This window comes from Bombina bombina, chromosome 1, assembly GCF_027579735.1.
Source record: "Bombina bombina isolate aBomBom1 chromosome 1, aBomBom1.pri, whole genome shotgun sequence".
Lineage (NCBI taxonomy): Eukaryota > Metazoa > Chordata > Amphibia > Anura > Bombinatoridae > Bombina > Bombina bombina.
Window position 1 is genome coordinate 1,508,620,852 of NC_069499.1, and position 20,790 is coordinate 1,508,641,641.

Here is a 20,790-nt window from a genome sequence, read left to right on the forward strand (position 1 = left end):
CCCTTCATTCCATTGATATAAAGTTGTTATCTTGGAAAGTTCTATTTTTAATGGCTATTTCCTCGGCTCGAAGAGTCTCTGAGTTATCAGCCTTACATTGTGATTCTCCTTATTTGATTTTTCACTCGGATAAGGTAGTTCTGCGTACTAAGCCTGGGTTCTTACCTAAGGTAGTCACTAACAGGAATATCAATCAGGAGATTGTTGTTCCATCCTTGTGCCCAAATCCTTCTTCGAGGAAGGAACGTCTTTTGCACAATCTGGATGTAGTTCGTGCCCTTAAATTTTATTTACAGGCAACTAAAGATTTTCGACAAACGTCTTCCCTGTTTGTCGTTTACTCTGGTCAGAGGAGAGGTCAAAAAGCTTCTGCTACCTCTCTCTCTTTTTGGCTTCGTAGCATAATTCGTTTAGCTTATGAGACTGCTGGACAGCAGCCTCCTGAAAGAATTACAGCTCATTCCACTAGAGCTGTGGCTTCCACTTGGGCCTTTAAGAATGAGGCCTCTGTTGAACAGATTTGCAAGGCTGCAACTTGGTCTTCGCTTCATACTTTTTCCAAATTTTACAAATTTGACACTTTTGCTTCCTCGGAGGCTATTTTTGGGAGAAAGGTTCTTCAGGCAGTGGTTCCTTCTGTATAAAGAGCCTGCCTATCCCTCCCGTCATCCGTGTACTTTTGCTTTGGTATTGGTATCCCACAAGTAATGATGACCCGTGGACTGATCACACTTAACAGAAGAAAACATAATTTATGCTTACCTGATAAATTCCTTTCTTCTGTAGTGTGATCAGTCCACGGCCCGCCCTGTTTTTTAAGGCAGGTAAATATTTTTTAAATTATACTCCAGTCACCACTACACCCTTGGCTTCTCCTTTCTCGTTGGTCCTTGGTCGAATGACTGGAGGTGACGTAGAGGGGAGGAGCTATATAGCAACTCTGCTGGGTGAATCCTCTTGCACTTCCTGTAGGGGAGCAGTTAATATCCCACAAGTAATGATGACCCGTGGACTGATCACACTACAGAAGAAAGGAATTTATCAGGTAAGCATAAATTATGTTTTTTCTCTTGTAAGATGTATCGAGTCCACAGATTCATCCTTACTTGTGGCTATTCTCCTCCCCTACAGGAAGTGGCAGAGAGAGCACCCACAGCAGAGCTGCCTATATAGCTCCCCCCTTAACTCCACCCCCCAGTCTAGAAGAGGCTCTTCAGATGGAGACTCCATTAGAAGAAATTTTGGACAGAATTAAGGCCCTTAAATTGGCTAATTCTTTTTTTACAGATGCCGCTTTTCAACTGGCTAAATTAGCGACAAAGAATTCAGGCTTTGCCATTTTAGCACGCAGGGCGTTATGGCTTAAGTCCTGGTCTGCTGATGTGTCATCTAAAACTAAACTTTTGAACATCCCTTTCAAAGGAAAGACCCTATTCGGGCCTGAACTGAAAGAGATTATTTCAGACATCACTGGAGGGAAAGGTCATGCCCTCCCTCAGGATAGATCAAATAAGATGAGGACCAAACAAAATAATTTTCGTTCCTTTTGGAATTTCAAGAGTGGTCCCGCTTCAGCTTCCTCTGCTGCAAAGCAAGAGAGGAATTTTGCCCAATCCAGGTCAGTCTGGAGACCTAACCAGGCTTGGAACAAGGGTAAACAGGCCAAGAAGCCTGCAGCTGCCTCTAAGACAGCATGAAGGGGTAGCCCCCGATCCAGGACCGGATCTAGTAGGGGCAGACTTTCTCTCTTCGCTCAGGCTTGGGCAAGTGATGTTCACGATCCCTGTGTTTTAGAAATTGTGTCCCAGGGATATTTTCTGGAATTCAAAGGCTCTCTTCCAAGGGGGACTTTTCACATTTCTCGATTGTCTGTAAACAGACAAAGAGAGAGGCGTTCTTACGCTGTGTAGAAGACCTACATACCATGGGGGTGATCTGCCCAGTCCCAAAAGAGGAACAGGGGCTAGGTTTTTACTCAAACCTGTTTGTGGTTTCCAAAAAAGAGGGAACTTACAGATCAATCTTGGATCTCAACATTCTAAACAAGTTCCTCAAAGTTCCATCATTCAAGATGGAGACTATTCGGTCTATTCTACCTCTGATCCAGGAGGGTCAATATATGACCACTGTGGACTTAAAGGATGCGTATCTACACATCCCTATTCACAGAATTTTCACAAGGGTGCTAGGGTCCCTTCTGGCGTTTCTACGACCACGGGGCATAGCAGTGGCGCCTTATCTAGACGACATCTTATTTCAGGCGTCAACTTTCCAGCTATCCAAGTCTCACACGGACATTGTGTTGGCTTTTCTGAGATCTCACGGGTGGACGGTGAACATAAAAAAAGAGTTCTCTCTTCCCTCTTATAAGAGTTTCCTTCCTAGGGACTCTGATAGACTCGGTAGAAATGAAAATATTTCTGATGGCGGTCAGAAAATCAAAGCTCTTAACCACTTGCCGAGCTATTCATTCCATTCCTCAGCCATCAGTGGCTCAGTATATGGAGGTAATTGGACTCATGGTAGCGGCAATGGACATAGTTCCTTTTGCCCGCCTACACCTCAGACCACTACATCTATGCATGCTCAAACAGTGGAATGGGGATTATGCAGATTTGTCTCCTCAACTGCATCTGGACCAGGAGACCAGAGATTCTCTTCTCTGGTGGTTGTCTCAGGACCACCTGTCTCAGGGAATGTGTTTCCGCAGGCCAGAGTGGCTCATTGTAACGACAGATACCAGCCTGCTAGGCTGGGATGCAGTCTGGAACTCCCTGAAGTCACAGGGCTTATGGTCTCGGGAGGAATCTCTTCTCCCGATAAATATTCTAGAACTGAGAGCGATATTCAATGCGCTACAGGTGTGGCCTCAGCTTGCTGCGGCCAGATTCATCAGGTTTCAGTCGGACAACATCACGACTGTAGCTTATATCTATCATCAAGCAGGTACAAGGAGTTCTCTAGCGATGGTGGAGGTAACCAAAATAATCCGATGGGCAGAGGATCACTCTTGCCATCTCTCAGCAATCCATATCCCAGGAGTAGAGAACTGGGAGGCGGATTTCCTAAGTCGTTAAACTTTTAATCTGGGGAGAGGGAACTCCATCCGGAGGTATTTGCCCAGCTGATTCAGCTATGTGGCACACCAGAATTGGATCTGATGGCGTTCCGTCAGAATGCCAAACTTTCTCGTTACGGGTCCAGGTCCCGGGATCCCAAGGCATTACTGATAGATGCTCTAGCAGTGCCTTGGTCCTTCAATCTGGCCTATGTATTTCCTCTCCTTCTACGTCTGGTTGCCAGAATAAAGCAGGAGAGAGCTTCGGTGATTCTGCGTGGCCATGCAGGACTTGGTATGCAGACCTAGTGGACATGTGTTCAGTTCTACCATGGACTCTGCCAATGAGGCAGGACCTTCTAATCTAAGGTCTGTTCACGCATCCATATCTAATTTCTCTGTGTCTGACTGCTTGGAGATTGAACGCCTGATTCTATCAAAGCGTGGTTTCTCTGAGTCAGTCATTGATACCCTGATTCAGGCTAGAAAGCCTGTCACCAGGAAGATCTATCATAAGATTTGGCGCAAATATCTTTATTGGTGTGAATCCAAAGGTTACTCGTGGAGTAAGATTAGGATTCCTAGAATATTGTCTTTTCTCCAAGAAGGTTTGGAGAAGGGATTATCAGCTTGTTCCTTATAAGGACAAATGTCTATTCTTGTACACAAACGTCTGGCAGATGTCCCAGACGTTCGAGCATTTAGTCAGGCTTTGGTCAGAATCAAGCTTGTATTTAAACCTGTTGCTCCGCCATGGAGCCTAATTTTAGTTCTTAAAGTTCTTCAAGGGGTTCCATTTGAACCTATGCATTCCATGGATATTAAGCTTCTATCTTGGAAAGTTTTGTTTTTAGTAGCTATCTCTTCCGCTCGAAGAGTTTCTGAGCTATACAGGGAGTGCAGAATTATTAGGCAAATGAGTATTTTGACCACATCATCCTCTTTATGCATGTTGTCTTACTCCAAGCTGTATAGGCTCGAAAGCCTACTACCAATTAAGCATATTAGGTGATGTGCATCTCTGTAATGAGAAGGGGTGTGGTCTAATGACATCAACACCCTATATCAGGTGTGCATAATTATTAGGTAACTTCCTTTCCTTTGGCAAAATGGGTCAAAAGAAGGACTTGACAGGCTCAGAAAAGTCAAAAATAGTGAGATATCTTGCAGAGGGATGCAGCACTCTTAAAATTGCAAAGCTTCTGAAGCGTGATCATCGAACAATCAAGCGTTTCATTCAAAATAGTCAACAGGGTCGCAAGAAGCGTGTGGAAAAACCAAGGCGCAAAATAACTGCCCATGAACTGAGAAAAGTCAAGCGTGCAGCTGCCAAGATGCCACTTGCCACCAGTTTTGCCATATTTCAGAGCTGCAACATCACTGGAGTGCCCAAAAGCACAAGGTGTGCAATACTCAGAGACATGGCCAAGGTAAGAAAGGCTGAAAGACGACCACCACTGAACAAGACACACAAGCTGAAACGTCAAGACTGGGCCAAGAAATATCTCAAGACTGATTTTTCTAAGGTTTTATGGACTGATGAAATGAGAGTGAGTCTTGATGGGCCAGATGGATGGGCCCGTGGCTGGATTGGTAAAGGGCAGAGAGCTCCAGTCCGACTCAGACGCCAGCAAGGTGGAGGTGGAGTACTGGTTTGGGCTGGTATCATCAAAGATGAGCTTGTGGGGCCTTTTCGGGTTGAGGATGGAGTCAAGCTCAACTCCCAGTCCTACTGCCAGTTTCTGGAAGACACCACCTTCAAGCAGTGGTACAGGAAGAAGTCTGCGTCCTTCAAGAAAAACATGATTTTCGTGCAGGACAATGCTCCATCACACGCGTCCAAGTACTCCACAGCGTGGCTGGCAAGAAAGGGTATAAAAGAAGAAAATCTAATGACATGGCCTCCTTGTTCACCTGATCTGAACCCCATTGAGAACCTGTGGTCCATCATCAAATGTGAGATTTACAAGGAGGGAAAACAGTACACCTCTCTGAACAGTGTCTGGGAGGCTGTGGTTGCTGCTGCACGCAATGTTGATGGTGAACAGATCAAAACACTGACAGAATCCATGGATGGCAGGCTTTTGAGTGTCCTTGCAAAGAAAGGTGGCTATATTGGTCACTGATTTATTTTTGTTTTGTTTTTGAATGTCAGAAATGTATATTTGTGAATGTTGAGATGTTATATTGGTTTCACTGGTAAAAATAAATAATTGAAATGGGTATATATTTGTTTTTTGTTAAGTTGCCTAATAATTATGCACAGTAATAGTCACCTGCACACACAGATATCCCCCTAAAATAGCTATAACTAAAAACAAACTAAAAACTACTTCCAAAACTATTCAGCTTTGATATTAATTAGTTTTTTGGGTTCATTGAGAACATGGTTGTTGTTCAATAATAAAATTAATCATCAAAAATACAACTTGCCTAATAATTCTGCACTCCATGTATGCTTTACAATGTGATTCCCCTTATCTTATTTATGCAGATAAGGTGGTTTTGCATACCAAACCTGGGTTTCTTCCTAAGGTTGTTTCTTATAAGAATATCAATCAAGAGATTGTTGTTCCTTCACTTTGTCCTAATCCTTCTTCAAAGAAGGAACGTCTGTTGCACAATCTTGATGTGGTCCGTGCTTTAACGTTCTACTTACAAGCAACTAAAGATTTCCATCAAACATCTTCATTGTTTGTTGTTTATTCTGGTAAGCGGAGAGGTCAGAAGGCTACGGCTACCTCTCTTTCCTTTTGGCTGAAAAGCATAATCCGTTTGGCTTATGAGACTGCTGGCCAACAGTCTCCTGAAAGAATTACTGCTCATTCTACTAGAGCTGTGACTTCCACATGGCTTTTAAAAATGAGGCTTCTGTTATAACAGATTCGTAATGCGACGACTTGGTCTTCGTTTCATACTTTTTCCAAATTTTCCAAATTTGATACTTTTGCTTCTTCGGAGGCTATTTTTCGGAGAAAGGTTCTACAAGCAGTGGTGCCTTCCGTTTAAGGTCCCTGTCTTGTCCCTCCCTTCATCCGTGTCCTAAAGCTTTGGTATTGGTATCCACAAGTAAGGATGAATCCGTGGACTCGATGCATCTTACAAGAGAAAACATAATTTATGCTTACCTGATAAATTTATTTCTCTTGTGATGTATCGAGTCCACGGCCCGCCCTGTTAATTAAGACAGGCATATATATTTTTATTTTTAAACTTTGTCACCACTGCACCCTATAGTTTCTCCTTTTTCTTCCTAGCCTTCGGTCGAATGACTGGGGGTGGAGCTAAGGGGGGAGCTATATAGGCAGCTCTGCTGTGGGTGCTCTCTCTGCCACTTCTTGTAGGGGAGGAGAATATCCACAAGTAAGGATGAATCCGTGGACTCGATACATCACAAGAGAAATAAATTTATCAGGTAAGCATAAATTATGTTTTTTAATCATGTTTGTTATGTGATTCTACCTGCGTATGTGTAGTGTTACTTAGGCTCATGGCTTATGGTACATAACAGCCTTTGGAAGTGACGCAGCCTTATGGTCGGGCGCACTTTTTCTGTACTGTACGGTTCACCTGGTGACCGGGCGTGGTTACGTTTTGGCTCTCCATTTCCACATTCCTGACCGTGTGGCGACGGAAAAATTCTGGTCCGCTGGTGTCTGGTTCATAGGAGGTGGTGAGTGCCCCAGCCATTGTGGGTTTCAGGTGACGTTTACACTTTCTTATTTGGACCGTTTTTTGTATTCCATACCCGGTTATGGAGGATTCTGATATTGTGGAGACGGGAGTCTCTAGTTCATATTCTGCTTCTTTTGACGAATACGAATTGGCCCGGATCATACATGCCTATCAGTTATGTTCTGAATGCCATTTTAGAGTGCTCAATTCCTAGGGATTGGGGAATCAAGGGGCCACTGAGCCGTCCGCCTCTGGGGGTTCTGTTCCTCAAATGGCGAGTTCCCTACCACCATCTCTTGCTACGCATGCAGGCAACCTAGATTTTGCTTCTCCTTCTCTAGAAGGTGATTTGTTCCCTCCTGAGGTTGTGGCATGGTTCCGCATGTCCATAATTATGGCGCTGGCGCATCTGCAACTCCCAAGAGTGTGCTTACGATATTGTAGGTGTTCTGTTAACTCAGCTCTCCAGGGGAATGACTGTCCCTGAGGCTTTAGGGGGTCAACCTTTGGGGCCGGGGTCATCTTTTGCTCCGGCGAAGGTATGCTGTGCCTTTTGTTATAGACTGGCGCTCCTTCGTGTCCTACTGAGGCACGTTTTGGCGTTGTTGGAGGATCCCGTCCTTATTGGACCTGGGAATTCTTAGTCTTCTCCTTCGAATGGCTTGCAGAATTCGATATATGGATGACGTATTCTTCTTAGTCTTGTTTATTGAGTATCCTTTTCCAGTTCTGAGCTTGGAAGAACAGGATCCCTGTTGGGCTGGTCCTGTGGGTGTGTCTGTTCTTCTCGGGCGACAACCTACGGGTTGCCTTAGCCTTTATTTTAATCCGGTTAAGTTGATTTTTTTATTTGGTTTGAGCTCAGGTTTATTATGTATTTCCTCCGGGAATTTTTTTTCTGGAATAGATACTCGCGATTTTTGATCACACGGTTTACTTCTACAGAAGTTTGTTCTAGTGTGAGGACATGTTTAGTCCTATGTTTGTCTGTTTATATCTTCATATCTGGGGGGTGACTATATGTGGCCTTGACAGTGATGACCCTTGGTTTCAGGCTTGTCCTGATTGGGTTCAGATCCTTCTGTCATGCGGCCTGTTTCAGACAAGTGGCACCTTTTTTGCCTGGCTGGTCCGGTTAGGGCGCAGAGTGCTTCACATTATTATTTGTTATTTTTTTGTTTTATTTTACAAGTTTCAGCTAAGCATTATGAGAGGACCTGAGGGTCAGTGAGGCATGGGGAATTGGTTCAGTCCTTATTTGCAATTCAGGCTGGTCGTCTGGGACTCTGAAGTTCAGCTGCGACACACTCAGTTGTTTCCGCTATCTTGTCGGGAATTTGAGTGTTTCCTTCCCCGCGTGGGTTGGAGGTCTTAGCGCCTCCTTGCCGCCGGTTCCTGGTGGTTTTGCTCTTCAGGGGCTCTTTGGAATTGTCCTTTTTGGCCTTGTTCCTTTTAAAGTTCTCTTCCTTCGGGTCTAGATTTCTGGACTTTGTCCGTTTCTCCTTAGCTGGTTTGACCGCCTTATGGGGAGGGCCGTGTGGCTTTTTCCTACTTTCGGGAGTTTGTTGTTTCCCTATCAGGGACATTAGGCTGTGTTGTCTCCTCCGAGCTTTGCTTAGAGGTTTTTTTCTACCGGGGTTTGGTATGCATTCTTTTTCCTTGTGTGTGGTCCTCTGGTTATGTACTCTGAGGAAGATAGGGAGACTAGCCTTTGTTCTACTCGCTCTTCGGGTGACTTGGTCCTCAATGTTCTCCCTTGGTTTCTAGAGTCTTAGCGCGCCTCTGTCATGCCGTAGCTCCTTTTTGGAGTGTCGGACTCCTGCAAGGGATGTTCTCTTCCTTTTGGGTTGGGATTTAGGAGTGAATCTTGTTCCCGTTCTCCGGGTTAGTCCGGTTATTCCCCTGTGAGGTCTGATTCTTTTAGACGGGGTATTTGTGTTCCCTGGGGTGTTGTTTTTGTGTTAAACAATTCTAGGGCCTGGACCTATAATTTTTGTTCGGGATCTCTCTGGGTGTCTGGAGCCTTAGATCCTGTGGCTGGTTCGGGGCGATCCAGTTTTTCCAGGGAACATAGCCTATGGCCTAAGGACTGGCTTGTTGAGCCTGTTAGCAGCTTGGCCAGGTTTTCTGTGCGCTTTCGGATACGCTCCTTATGGCTTACCTTGTCCTTTGAACGATGTATGCTCCCCTTCAGGGGGAGTTCTTTCTGTCTTCATCAGGACGTCTGGATGATTTTCATTAGGCTGTTGTTTTCTTCAGACTATGGCTCACGTCTTGTGAGCATGGGCGCTCTTCTTATATATGCTCTTCCTTTTGGGGGGTAGTTTGTCCTCCTATGGAGGGGGTGTTTCCTCTCTCTGGAGGGTCGTTGTCTGTCCTGTGTGCAGGAGGTTGGAACAGGTGTTTTTATCCTGTAAAGGAGAGCAGTCTGCTCTTCTGGGGTTGTTCTGTTCCATCTGTGGAGCTTGAAGTCTCCATGTTGAGACTGTCATAGAGGGTTGTACTAGGTCTTCATAGGGATCTACTGTTTTTTTTCTATTTTAATCTCCTATGGGGTTCTCCTTGGGAGTACCTGTTTGAAGGAGCTTTTTAGGTTGGCACCCGAGCTCTGTTGGGGTGGCCGAGTTCACCCCATTCCATCCTTCCCGGGGGGTGGTGATGGGGTCCTTTCTGTTCCCCTGTTTTTCAGGCCTGCCTGTCGCTTGGGCTGGTCCGGGTTTGGAACATGATCTGGGATCTATTGTTCGTCCTCGGGTCATTTGAGGTTCAGTGCTTTCTCCGTGTTCAAGATATGTGAGAAGAACTGGCGGCTTTTGGATAGCCGGTGATGTGCCCACTGCTTAGTGGATGTTTAGCAGTCTGATGGTTTAGTGTTTGATATCTATCTTCAGCTGCTCTTTGTCTGCAAGTATTACATTTTCAGAGTCATCCTGGTATGACTGTGTGGTGTGTGGTGTTGACTCAGGTGTTCGCCTCTCTGGGTTCCTGCACGTGTTTCGATTCAGAATATTTTGATATTTTTGAGTTATCTTGCAACTTGAGGACTCCGTCTTCGGTTGTCTTTAGGGTGCGGTTGCACTGTATTTAGAAGAAGTTTTCTTCTCTGTTTCAGATTTCCGGTCTTAACCTTGTGGTTTCTGTACAATCTGAGGTCTGGGCGTTGCTTTCCTTTTTTCTCAAGACCGGTTAGGGTCTCTGAGAGCTTGGCTCGGTTCTAGGGGTTCCTTATTTTTATTTGGAACTTGTTGCTCCCTATTTGCGGTCCCTTCGGGAATCCTTGATTTTTTTTTTCTTCTATGTTTTCTCTTTTTTGGCAGTTTACAGTAGTTGATCCCTTTCTCTGGTAAGGGGTGTGTTGTTGGGGACCGACTGCTGGGCGACGGTGTCTTCTGGAGGCGTGCTGGCTCAGTTGAGTCTTTTCTGCGGTCTCTAACAAGGCTTATGGACTATCTGCGGGTCAGTGTCCTTAAGGCCTTTTCCTTTTTCAAAGTTTCCTCAGCTTTGGACAAAGCGGGGTTTTTGTGTGTAGGAATTGTAGGCCTGGTGCCCTCAAAATAGGCTGCGTTTTGTACCCTCCCGTTTTAGCATTCAGTGTCCTCTATAGCTTGGGTATTGTTTTACCAAAAGTAATGAATGCAGCTGTGGACTCTTTCCATTTATGAAGAAAAACTTAAATTATGCTTACCTGATAATTTTCTTTTCTTAAGATCGAAAGAGTCCACAGCTCCCCGCCCATGTTTCTCTGTGGGTGTGGGGCGTCTGTTATTTTTATTCTTCTGGCACCTTTTCACCCTGATATTTATTCTACTGTTCCTTGTTCCTCGGCAGAATGACTGGGGGATGAGGGAAGTGGGAGGAGTATTTAAGCCTTTGGCTGGGGTGTCTTTGCCTCCTCCTGGTGGCCAGGTTCTGAATTCCCAAAAGTAATGAATGCAGCTCTGGACTCTTTCCATCTGAAGAAAAGAAAATTATCAGGTAAGCATAATTTAAGTTTTTAATGCTGCTATATTGAAAAATATGGTATTCCCAATGGACTGGCCAGCAGTAAATGCTTCAAGGAGCTGTATATTACTCCCTACTTGCCATGTCCACTGGCTATACAGAGATGGTCTGTTCAACTAGAAACATATCCTATGGCTTACATACAATCCCAGGCTGTGGTGGGTGCACATGTTTTTTCTTTCTCATCCTTTGCTTTGGCAGTTTTAAAGGGACATTCCAGAGGGAACTATTTTGTCTCTCTATAGCTCCATAGTAGTTTTAAATCCAGGTTTCAAACTGTTCACTGTAATCCTGTTTAACAGCATATGTATTACAAATCGTTCTGGGGATACATATTAGTTTAGACATTGGTAGCAAATACTGCAAGGAGAGAGCTTTTGGATAAGACCTTGCATACTAGATACTGACTCCAAAACAAATATTTGCTGCTTGCCCTTTGAAGGTTACGTGTTATTTGGACAGCACCTAAGCTCTATATTTTATAAGTACTTTCGTTGAAAATATTTCTTCCTCAGAACTATAAAACAGAATTATAAAATCATATTCTTCCTTTATTTTGAGTGTCAGGATTTTCTATATCCTGAAACACATTTTACTCCAAAAGCTATTAATCACAAACACGACCAAAAGGCTGGTAGAGGCAAAACTTCGACCTTCAATCATTGAAGTTGGCATAATATTATTCTTTTTCTTGTAAGAGCATATTTGTCACTATTTCTAGATGTCTGGAAAGGATACCTTACTAAATTAAAAAATGCTTGCCAAAAAAGAGTTTTATCAAATCGCAAGTTTTCCCCTTTCTTCTTCTCAATGTCATTGGGAAGGTATAGCCACAGGTGTGAAAAGTTGGGGGGGGGTTTTGTAGCTCACAAAAGAGAGAGATTATGTTGACCTGTGTTAGACCTTTAGGCATTGAACAAGCATGTTAAAGGGACAGCACACAGCTTGAGATTTGTATGTGTAATAACAAGACTTTGCAATATACTTTCATTATTTATTTTGCTAACTTTTAATGTAATTTAACTAAGTGGGTTTTCTAATTCTCAGAGATGGAAATGCACACTGCAGATCTCTCAATGCTAACCCTGCTACTACATATATTTTCTGTGGCCAAATTCATTCTTTGCACAGATTTTAGCGTGTTGCTGTTGCACAAGAATGAATTTGTGCTGCACCACTATTTTCGTTGTCAAAGAGCCGCCACCTTCCGCACATCTCTAATGCAGACTCAAGCCCTGATTGGCTCCTTTAAATAAGGCAAGTGGTGGGTGCAATTTAGCTTTTGAAAAACTACATCAAGCAAATGCATGTTTTAAAAAATGTTTGCTAGACAACAGAAATGTCTTGTAATTACAAGGTGCTTACTGTCCCTTTTAATACATGAAAGTTGAAAATGGAGAAATGAAAGATATCAGTTATTACATTATGTAGATGGAAAATGTTAGCGCTGGTTTTAAAGGCTCCTTGGAAGAAGTCACAATAACAATATCAATTATTTTCTGACCAAACAAGGATAATGTTCATTCTAGAGGAAAGTTGTTTTATGTGTTATTTTAGGAGCATAATTTCAAACCCATCTCAGCAAGATGGTGTCAGTGTACAAAGTAGCCAGTTGATTTCAGTCAGGAGCTAGTAGTGAGTTTCCTAGTAAACTTGTGATTAACATTCCCAGTGCTACAATAAGCCAGATGGAACATGCATCCACTGTAAGGATACTTTTTTCAAAGTCTGGCATCACAGAATGAAACTATCACAATTTGCACAGAATAAAACAGGCTATTTCTTGGTAGGTAACTTGGGCACATTTGTGGCAAAGCAGAGGCCTGACAGTAACCCAGTGAGTTTGCTTGATTCCAGTACAGTAGGATGGGGAGCAACATTAAAGGGATACCAAACCCAATTTTTTTCTTTCATGATTCAGATAGAGCATGAGATTTTAAGCACCTTTCTAATTTACTCCTACTATCAATTTTTCTTTGTTCTCATGCTATCTTGATTTGAAAAAGCAGTACTGTAAGCTTTAGAGCCGGACCATTTTTTGTTCAGCACCTGGGTAGCACTTGCTGATTTGTGGCTAAATGTAGCAAACCAATCGGCAAGCTCTACCAAGGTGCTGAACTAAAAATGGGCCGGCTACTAACCTTTTATTACTGCTTTTTCAAATCAAGATAACATGAGAACAAAAAAATTGATAATAGGAGTAAATTAGAAAGTTGCTTAAAATTGCATGCTCTGTCTGAATCATGAAAGAAAAAATGTGAGGTTAGTATCCCTTTAAGGAAACAATTGATGGTTGCCAATGGACTAAAAATGTTTCTTATAAATATTGGCAGTTGACCTTGCTCTTTTGTTCTTCAATGGTCAAAATTCTCTTGGACAATTGTGGGTCTTTTTTATGTCGGATTCCAGGAAATCATTCCAGGTCCTTCTCTAATGCAATAAGACAGCTAAGTATTGAAACGCATGTTTGGACAATACATTGGTACATTTCGGAGCAAGTGTTCGGCACATTGTCTCCGCAGACTGATTTTAGTATGTGAGGGGAGTCGACATATCAAGGTTTCATCATCTGACTGCATTACAAGACTGCTTGATTAACTTGAAGTTTTTGAGGTTCAGTCGTTAGGTAGAGGGATTTGTTAGTCATTTTTCTGACCTGGAATTGTATTTTCTTTACACCTTCACCATACAATTGAATTTCCTTCTGACTTGCATGTTTCCACCATTCTTTCCTATACTTGGAGTCAACACAACAGTCAATAAGACAAATCAGAGGAGATTCTGCCCTTGCAAGGCGTTCTTGGCTCCTTTTTCTATAGAGAATGAATATGGACTTTGTATCTACATCGTAACCTAATCAGTATTGACTAGACGTGCATTCATTTTATTCTCAGTTAAACAAATGTTGAATATGGCCGCCGCCTGCAGCATTCGGCTCTTAGGAGCCGGATTTCTTCTTGTGAAAGAGCAGCACACAAAGATCTGCACAAATCCAGAACTATGTATGTTTCACTAATTTCCCAAGTAGAAATCCAGCTCTAAAAATAACTGAATTTTACTGGAGGTGGCCATAGTCAGCATTTTGTTTTAGTACAAATAAAGCTAATGCACATAACTAATATTGACCCTGTCTAGCTTTGTATTTGGTAGTTTGTTGTTTAAAGGGTCAGTCTATCCTAAATTTTCTCCACTTTAATTTGTTCCCAATGATCTATTTTTTCTGCTGACGTGTATTCAATTGTTTACAAATAGCTCCTTTACCTTTGTATCAGCATTTGAAATAGCTGATGTTGCCTGTAGTATCCCTGCCTATACTGAAAGGGACAGTACACACCAATTTTCATATAACTGCATGTAATAGACACTACTATAAAGAATAATATGCACAGATACTTATATAAAAATCCAGTATAAAACCGTTTAAAAACTTAGAAGCTTCCAATTTACCTCTGTTAAAAAGGCAGCTAGAACACCCACTGCAAGTGGGAAAAACAGACCCTCCCCCTTCCTCTGCATATGAAAAGACCCTTTACACAAACAGGAGCAAGCTGGAGTAGGTATACGTCTGTATTCTCCTAAAACTTTGGGGCTTGGTTAGGAGTCTGAAAATCAGAGCAATGTTATTTAAAAATAAGCAAAACCTATACTTTTTTTTTTTTTTTTTTTTTTTTAAAGTGTATGGGCTATATAAATGGATCATCTACAAAACATTTATGCAAAGAAAAATTGAGTGTTTAATGTCCCTTTAAGTATAGGCTATAGTAAAGCTGTGTAAACAAAGCCAGGCGAAGAAATTAAACTCCTAGTGGGAGGTAGGAGTGATAATATTTTAATTGGAGATATTGGACGAATACAGACAAAGATAATCTAAAGAACCATTTATATTTGGCCCCATCACCTCTCCAAGCTGCCCAATTTTACAGATGAAAATATACAAACTATTACAAAATTGGATAAAGGGTTTTGTTTCTGTATAATAATTTAAAGTAAGTTCTTTATTTCAGTTCCTTTAAAGCCCAGGTCTTGTTTTTATCAGCAGTTAAAGGACATGAAACCAAACTTTTTTCTTTCATGATTCAGACAGAACAATACAATTTTAAACAACTTTCTAACGTACTTCTATTATCAACTGTGCTTTATTCTCTAGGTATCCTTTGCTGAAAGAGCATCACGCACTACTGGAAGCTAGCTAGGTATGCTTTCCAACAGAGGATACCAAGAGAACGAAGCAAATTAGATAATATACATAAACATATAAAAACCTACGATACAAAATCGTATCTTCTATCTGAAGAAAGAAAAGTTGTGGGTTTCATATCCAGTTTAGATGTGGTCAGAAACAATAGATTCAACTATTTCTATTTATTTATAATCTAGGCCGCCTTCTGGAATCTCACACTTAAAGGGATAGTAAACCCAAAAACTTTTTAAATCTTTATTAAAACTTCAGTATGTATTTGAAATATTTCAAATAAGTACCTGTTAAATTTTTTCACTCATTTTCTAATTATTCTTCATCAAATATCTTTAATAGTAATGCATGCGCATTTTGGCCCCTCAGTCCTAGCGTGACCATCACTATACTGGCACAGGAAGCACGGCGGACTTCATGATAGTGACGTCAACGTTGGTGGTAGTGGCGCACCAGAGCGCTGAAGATTCACGGAACACAAGCATGGGGAATCATCTGTGTTACTTTGCTAGAGGTAAGCATAATAAGTACCCCTAGGCTAACGAGCAAGTTGATTTGATCTTAGTAAAAGGACGTTAACCCCTAGACTATCATTTTTTTAACCCCTAGAAAAACAAGCATGTTTTCTTATGATAAGGCAGTGACTTATGATAAGAGTGACTAACCAGCCATTATTTTTAACCCCTAGACTAACGAGCAAGTTGTTTTGTTCTTACAACACTCAGATTAATCGCAGGAGCTGCAAAGATTAAAAGCAATAGCAAATTCAGATGCTAATAATTAACTTTAATCGCATCCGAATTTGCGATTGCTTTTAATCTTTGCAGCTCCTGCGAAGTTGTAAGAACTAAACAACTTGCTCGTTAGCCTAGGGGTTAAAAAGAATTGCTGGTTAGTCACTCTTATCATAAGTCACTGCCTTATCATAAGAAAAAAACATGCTCGTTTTTCTAGGGGTTAAAAAAATGATAGTCTAGGGGTAACTTCCTTTTACTAAGATCAAATCAACTTGCTCGTTAGCCTAGGGTTACTTATTATACTTACCTCTAGCAAAGTAACACAGGTGATTCCCCATGCTTGTCTTCCGTGAATCTTCAGAGCTCTGGTGTGCCACTCCCACCAACGTTGACGTCACTGTCATGAAGTCCGCCCTGCTTCTTGTGCCAGAATAGTGATGGTCACGCTAGGACTGAGGGGCCAAAATGCTCATGCGTTACTATTAAAATAATTATATGCGCATGCGGACCGCCATGATGTTTCTACCTAGGTAGAACATCATTATAGGGTCCACATAATGTGATAAAAATAGGCTTGGCAATATAAAGATATTTGATGAAGAATAACTAGAAAACGAGTGAGAACTTTTAACAGGTAATTATTTGAAATATTTCACATACATAATGACTTTTAATAAAGATTTAAAAAGTTTTTGGGTTTACTATCCCTTTAAAGGGACACTGAACCCAAATTCTTTCTTTCGTGATTCAGATAGAGCATGACATTTTCTAATTTACTCCTATTATCAAATTTTCTTTATTCTCTTGGGCCTAGATTTGGAGTTTGGCGGTAGCCGTGAAAACCAGCGTTAGAGGCTCCTAACACTGGTTTTAGGCTACCTCCGGTATTTGGAGTCACTCAAAAAAGGGTCTAACGCTCACTTTTCAGCCGCGACTTTTCCATACCGCAGATCCCCTTACGTAAATTGCGTATCCTATCTTTTCAATGGGATTTTTCTAACTCCGGTATTTAGAGTTGTGTCTGAAGTGAGCGTTAGAAATCTAACGACAAAACTCCAGCCGCAGAAAAAAGTCAGTAGTTAAGAGCTTTCTGGGCTAACGCCGGTTCATAAAGCTCTTAACTACTGTACTCTAAAGTACACTAACACCCATAAACTACCTATGTACCCCTAAACCGAGGTCCCCCCACATCGCTGCAACTCGATAAAAAATTTTTAACCCCTAATCTGCCGACCGCCACCTAAGTTATCCTTATGTACCCCTAATCTGCTGCCCCTAACACCGCCGACCCCTATATTATATTTATTAACCCCTAATCTGCCCCCCACAACGTCACCGCCAGCTACCTACACTTATTATCCCCTAATCTGCCGTCCGCACGCCGCAGCCAGCTACATTATCCCTATGTACCCCTAATCTGCTGCCCTAACATCGCCGACCCCTATATTATATTTATTAACCCCTAACCTGCCCCCCACAACGTCGCTGCCACCTACCTACAATAATTAACCCCTAATCTGCCGACAGCAAAGAGCCGCCAGCTACATTATACCTATGTACCCCTAATCTGCTGCCCCTAACACCGCCGACCCCTATATTATATTTATTAACCCCTAACCTGCCCTCCCTAACATCGCCGACACCTAACTTCAATTATTAACCCCTAATCTGCCGACCGAATCTCGCCGCTATTCTAATAAATGTATTAACCCCTAAAGCTAAGTCTAACCCTAACACTAACACCCCCCTAAATTAAATATAATTTTAATCTAACGAAATTAATTAACTCTTATTAAATAAATTATTCCTATTTAAAGCTAAATACTTACATGTAAAATAAATCCTAATATAGCTACAACATAAATTATAATTATATTATAGCTATTTAAGGATTAATATTTATTTTACAGGTAACTTTGTATTTATTTTAACCAGGTACAATAGCTATTAAATAGTTAAGAACTATTTAATAGCTAAAATAGTTAAAATAATTACAAATTTACCTGTAAAATAAATCCTAACCTAAGTTACAATTAAACCTAACACTACACTATCAATAAATTAATTAAATAAAATACCTACAATTACCTACAATTAAACCTAACACTACACTATCAATAAATAAATTAAATACAATACCTACAAATAACTACAATGAAATAAACTAGCTAAAGTACAAAAAATAAAAAAATATTTACAAACATAAGAAAAATATTACAACAATTTTAAACTAATTACACCTACTCTAAGCCCCCTAATAAAATAACAAAGCCCCCCAAAATAAAAAAAATGCCCTACCCTATTCTAAATTACTAAAGTTCAAAGCTCTCTTACCTTACCAGCCCTGAACAGGGCCCTTTGCGGGGCATGCCCCAAGAAGTTCAGCTCTTTTGCCTGTAAAAAAAAAACATACAATACCCCCCCCCCCCAACATTACAACCCACCACCCACATACCCCTAATCTAACCCAAACCCCCCTTAAGGAACCGTCATTCTTCAGTTGGATGTCGCCGGATGAAGATGGGTCCGCGGTGGAGGTCTTCAGGATGGAGCCGGTCCTCATAGGATGAAGATAGAAGATGCCGCTTGGAAGATGATGGTTGCCGGTCCGGATCTACTCTTCTTCCCGGATAGGATGAAGACTTTGGAGCCTCTTCTGGACCTCTTCAGCCGCCGGAAGATGGATCGCCAGCCCCCGCTTGGGTTGGATGAAGATTTTGGAGCCAGGACGGATCGGTGAACCTGGTATGGTGAAGACAAGGTAGGATGATCTTCAGGGGCTTAGTGTTAGGTTTATTTAAGGGGGGTTTGGGTTAGATTAGGGGTATGTGGGTGGTGGGTTGTAATGTTGGGGGGGGGGGGGTATTGTATGTTTTTTTTTTTTACAGGCAAAAGAGCTGAACTTCTTGGGGCATGCCCCGCAAAGGGCCCTGTTCAGGGCTGGTAAGGTAAAAGAGCTTTGAACTTTAGTAATTTAGAATAGGTTAGGGCATTTTTTATTTTGGGGGGCTTTGTTATTTTATTAGGGGGCTTAGAGTAGGTGTAATTAGTTTAAAATTGTTGTAAGATTTTCCTTATGTTTGTAAATATTTTTTTATTTTTTGGTAACTTAGTTCTTTTTTATTTTTTGTACTTTAGTTAGTTTATTTCATTGTATTTATTTGTAGATATTGTATTTAATTAATGTATTGATAGTGTAGTGTTAGGTTTAATTGCAGGTAATTGTAGATATTTTATTTAATTAATGATAGTGTAGTGTTAGGTTTAATTGTAACTTAGGTTAGGATTTATTTTACAGGTAATTTTGTTATTATTTTAACTAGGTAACTATTAAATAGTTATTAACTATTTAATAGCTATTGTACCTGGTTAAAATAATTACAAAGTTACCTGTAAAATAAATATTAATCCTAAAATAGCTATAATATAATTATAATTTATAGTGTAGCTATATTAGGATTTATTTTACAGGTAAGTATTTAGCTTTAAATAGGAATCATTTATTTAATAAGAGATAATTAATTTCGTTAGATGTAAATTATATTTAACTTAGGGGGGTGTTAGTGTTAGGGTTAGACTTAGCTTTAGGGGTTAATACATTTATTAGAATAGCAGTGAGCTCCAGTCGGCAGATTAGGGGTTAATAATTGAAGTTAGGTGTCGGCGATGTTAGGGAGGGCAGATTAGGGGTTAATACTATTTATTATAGGGTTAGTGAGGCGGATTAGGGGTTAATAACTTTATTATAGTAGCGCTCAGGTCCGGTCGGCAGATTAGGGGTTAATAAGTGTAGGCAGGTGTAGGCGACGTTGTGGGGGGCAGATTAGGGGTTAATAAATATAATATAGGGGTCGGCGATGTTAGGGCAGCAGATTAGTGGTACATAGGGATAATGTAAGTAGCGGCGGTTTACGAAGCAGCAGATTAGGGGTTAAAAATAATATACAGGGGTCAGCGATAGCGAGGGCGGCAGAATAGGGGTTAATAAGTGTAAGGTTAGGGGTGTTTAGACTCGGGGTACATGTTAGGGTGTTAGGTGCAGACGTAGGAAGTGTTTCCGCATAGCAAACAATGGGGCTGCGTTAGGAGCTGAACGCGGCTTTTTTGCAGGTGTTAGGTTTTTTCCAGCTCAAACAGCCCCATTGTTTCCTATGGGGGAATCGTGCACGAGCACGTTTTTGAGGCTGGCCGCTTGCGTAAGCAACTCTGGTATCGAGAGTTGAAGCTGCGTTAAATATGCTCTACACTCCTTTTTTGGAGCCTAACGCAGCCTTTATGTGGACTCTCAATACCAGAGTTATTTTTATGGTGCGGCCAGAAAAAAGCCGGCGTTAGCTTTTCGGGTCGTTACCGACAAAACTCTAAATCTAGCCGTTGGTATCTTTATTTGAAATGCAAGAATGTAAGTTTAGATGCCGGCCCATTTTTGGTGAACAACCCTAGGTTGTCATTGCTGATTGGTGGATAAATTCATCCACCAATCAAAAAGTGCTGTCCAGAGTATTGAACCAAGAAAACAGCTTAGATGCCTTATTTTTCAAATAAAGATAGCAAGAGAAAAAAGAACAATTGATAATAGGAGTAAATTAGAAAGTTGCTTAAAATTGCATGCTCTATCTGAACCACGAAAGAAAAAATTTGGGTTCAGTATCCCTTTAAGATAATTTTTCTATTGCCAATTATGTCATTCAGAAGAGTAGCTGAGGCTCTATACTAGCTCTATCCTAGCTTTTACTTTATTTGGTCCTCGAGATAAGGTAGTTCTTTGGTCAGTCTCTAACATTCTGTTTGTCAGTTTCATGCTTAAAAGGAATCTTATCTTTTAATTATATTTTATTATTTTTTTAATAAAAAAACAAAAATAGCAAATAGAAAAAAAAGTGTTTGATGTCTTTGCATCTATATTTGCTGAGACCATATTTGGATATTTAGAAGGAAAGCTCTCTATTTTGTATTCGCTGCTAAATAGTTTACCTGTTTGTCACTGTTAGTGTGCTGTGTTCTAAATGTGTAATCTATTGCTTGACCTATCTTAGATGAGTGCTATTGGGGTGAGCCAAGATAAACGGAAATTAAATCGTACTCACCAAGCTTCCTTCCCATTCATTACAGATTTTTAGCAAATA

At 41.1% G+C, this 20,790-nt stretch overlaps 1 protein-coding gene across 1 annotated transcript in view; it reads left to right on the top strand.

The window, feature by feature from the left end:
• Positions 1-20,790, top strand: part of SMURF2 (SMAD specific E3 ubiquitin protein ligase 2) — a 456,801-nt gene that overhangs the window by 359,522 nt on the left and 76,489 nt on the right. The window lies entirely within an intron of this gene.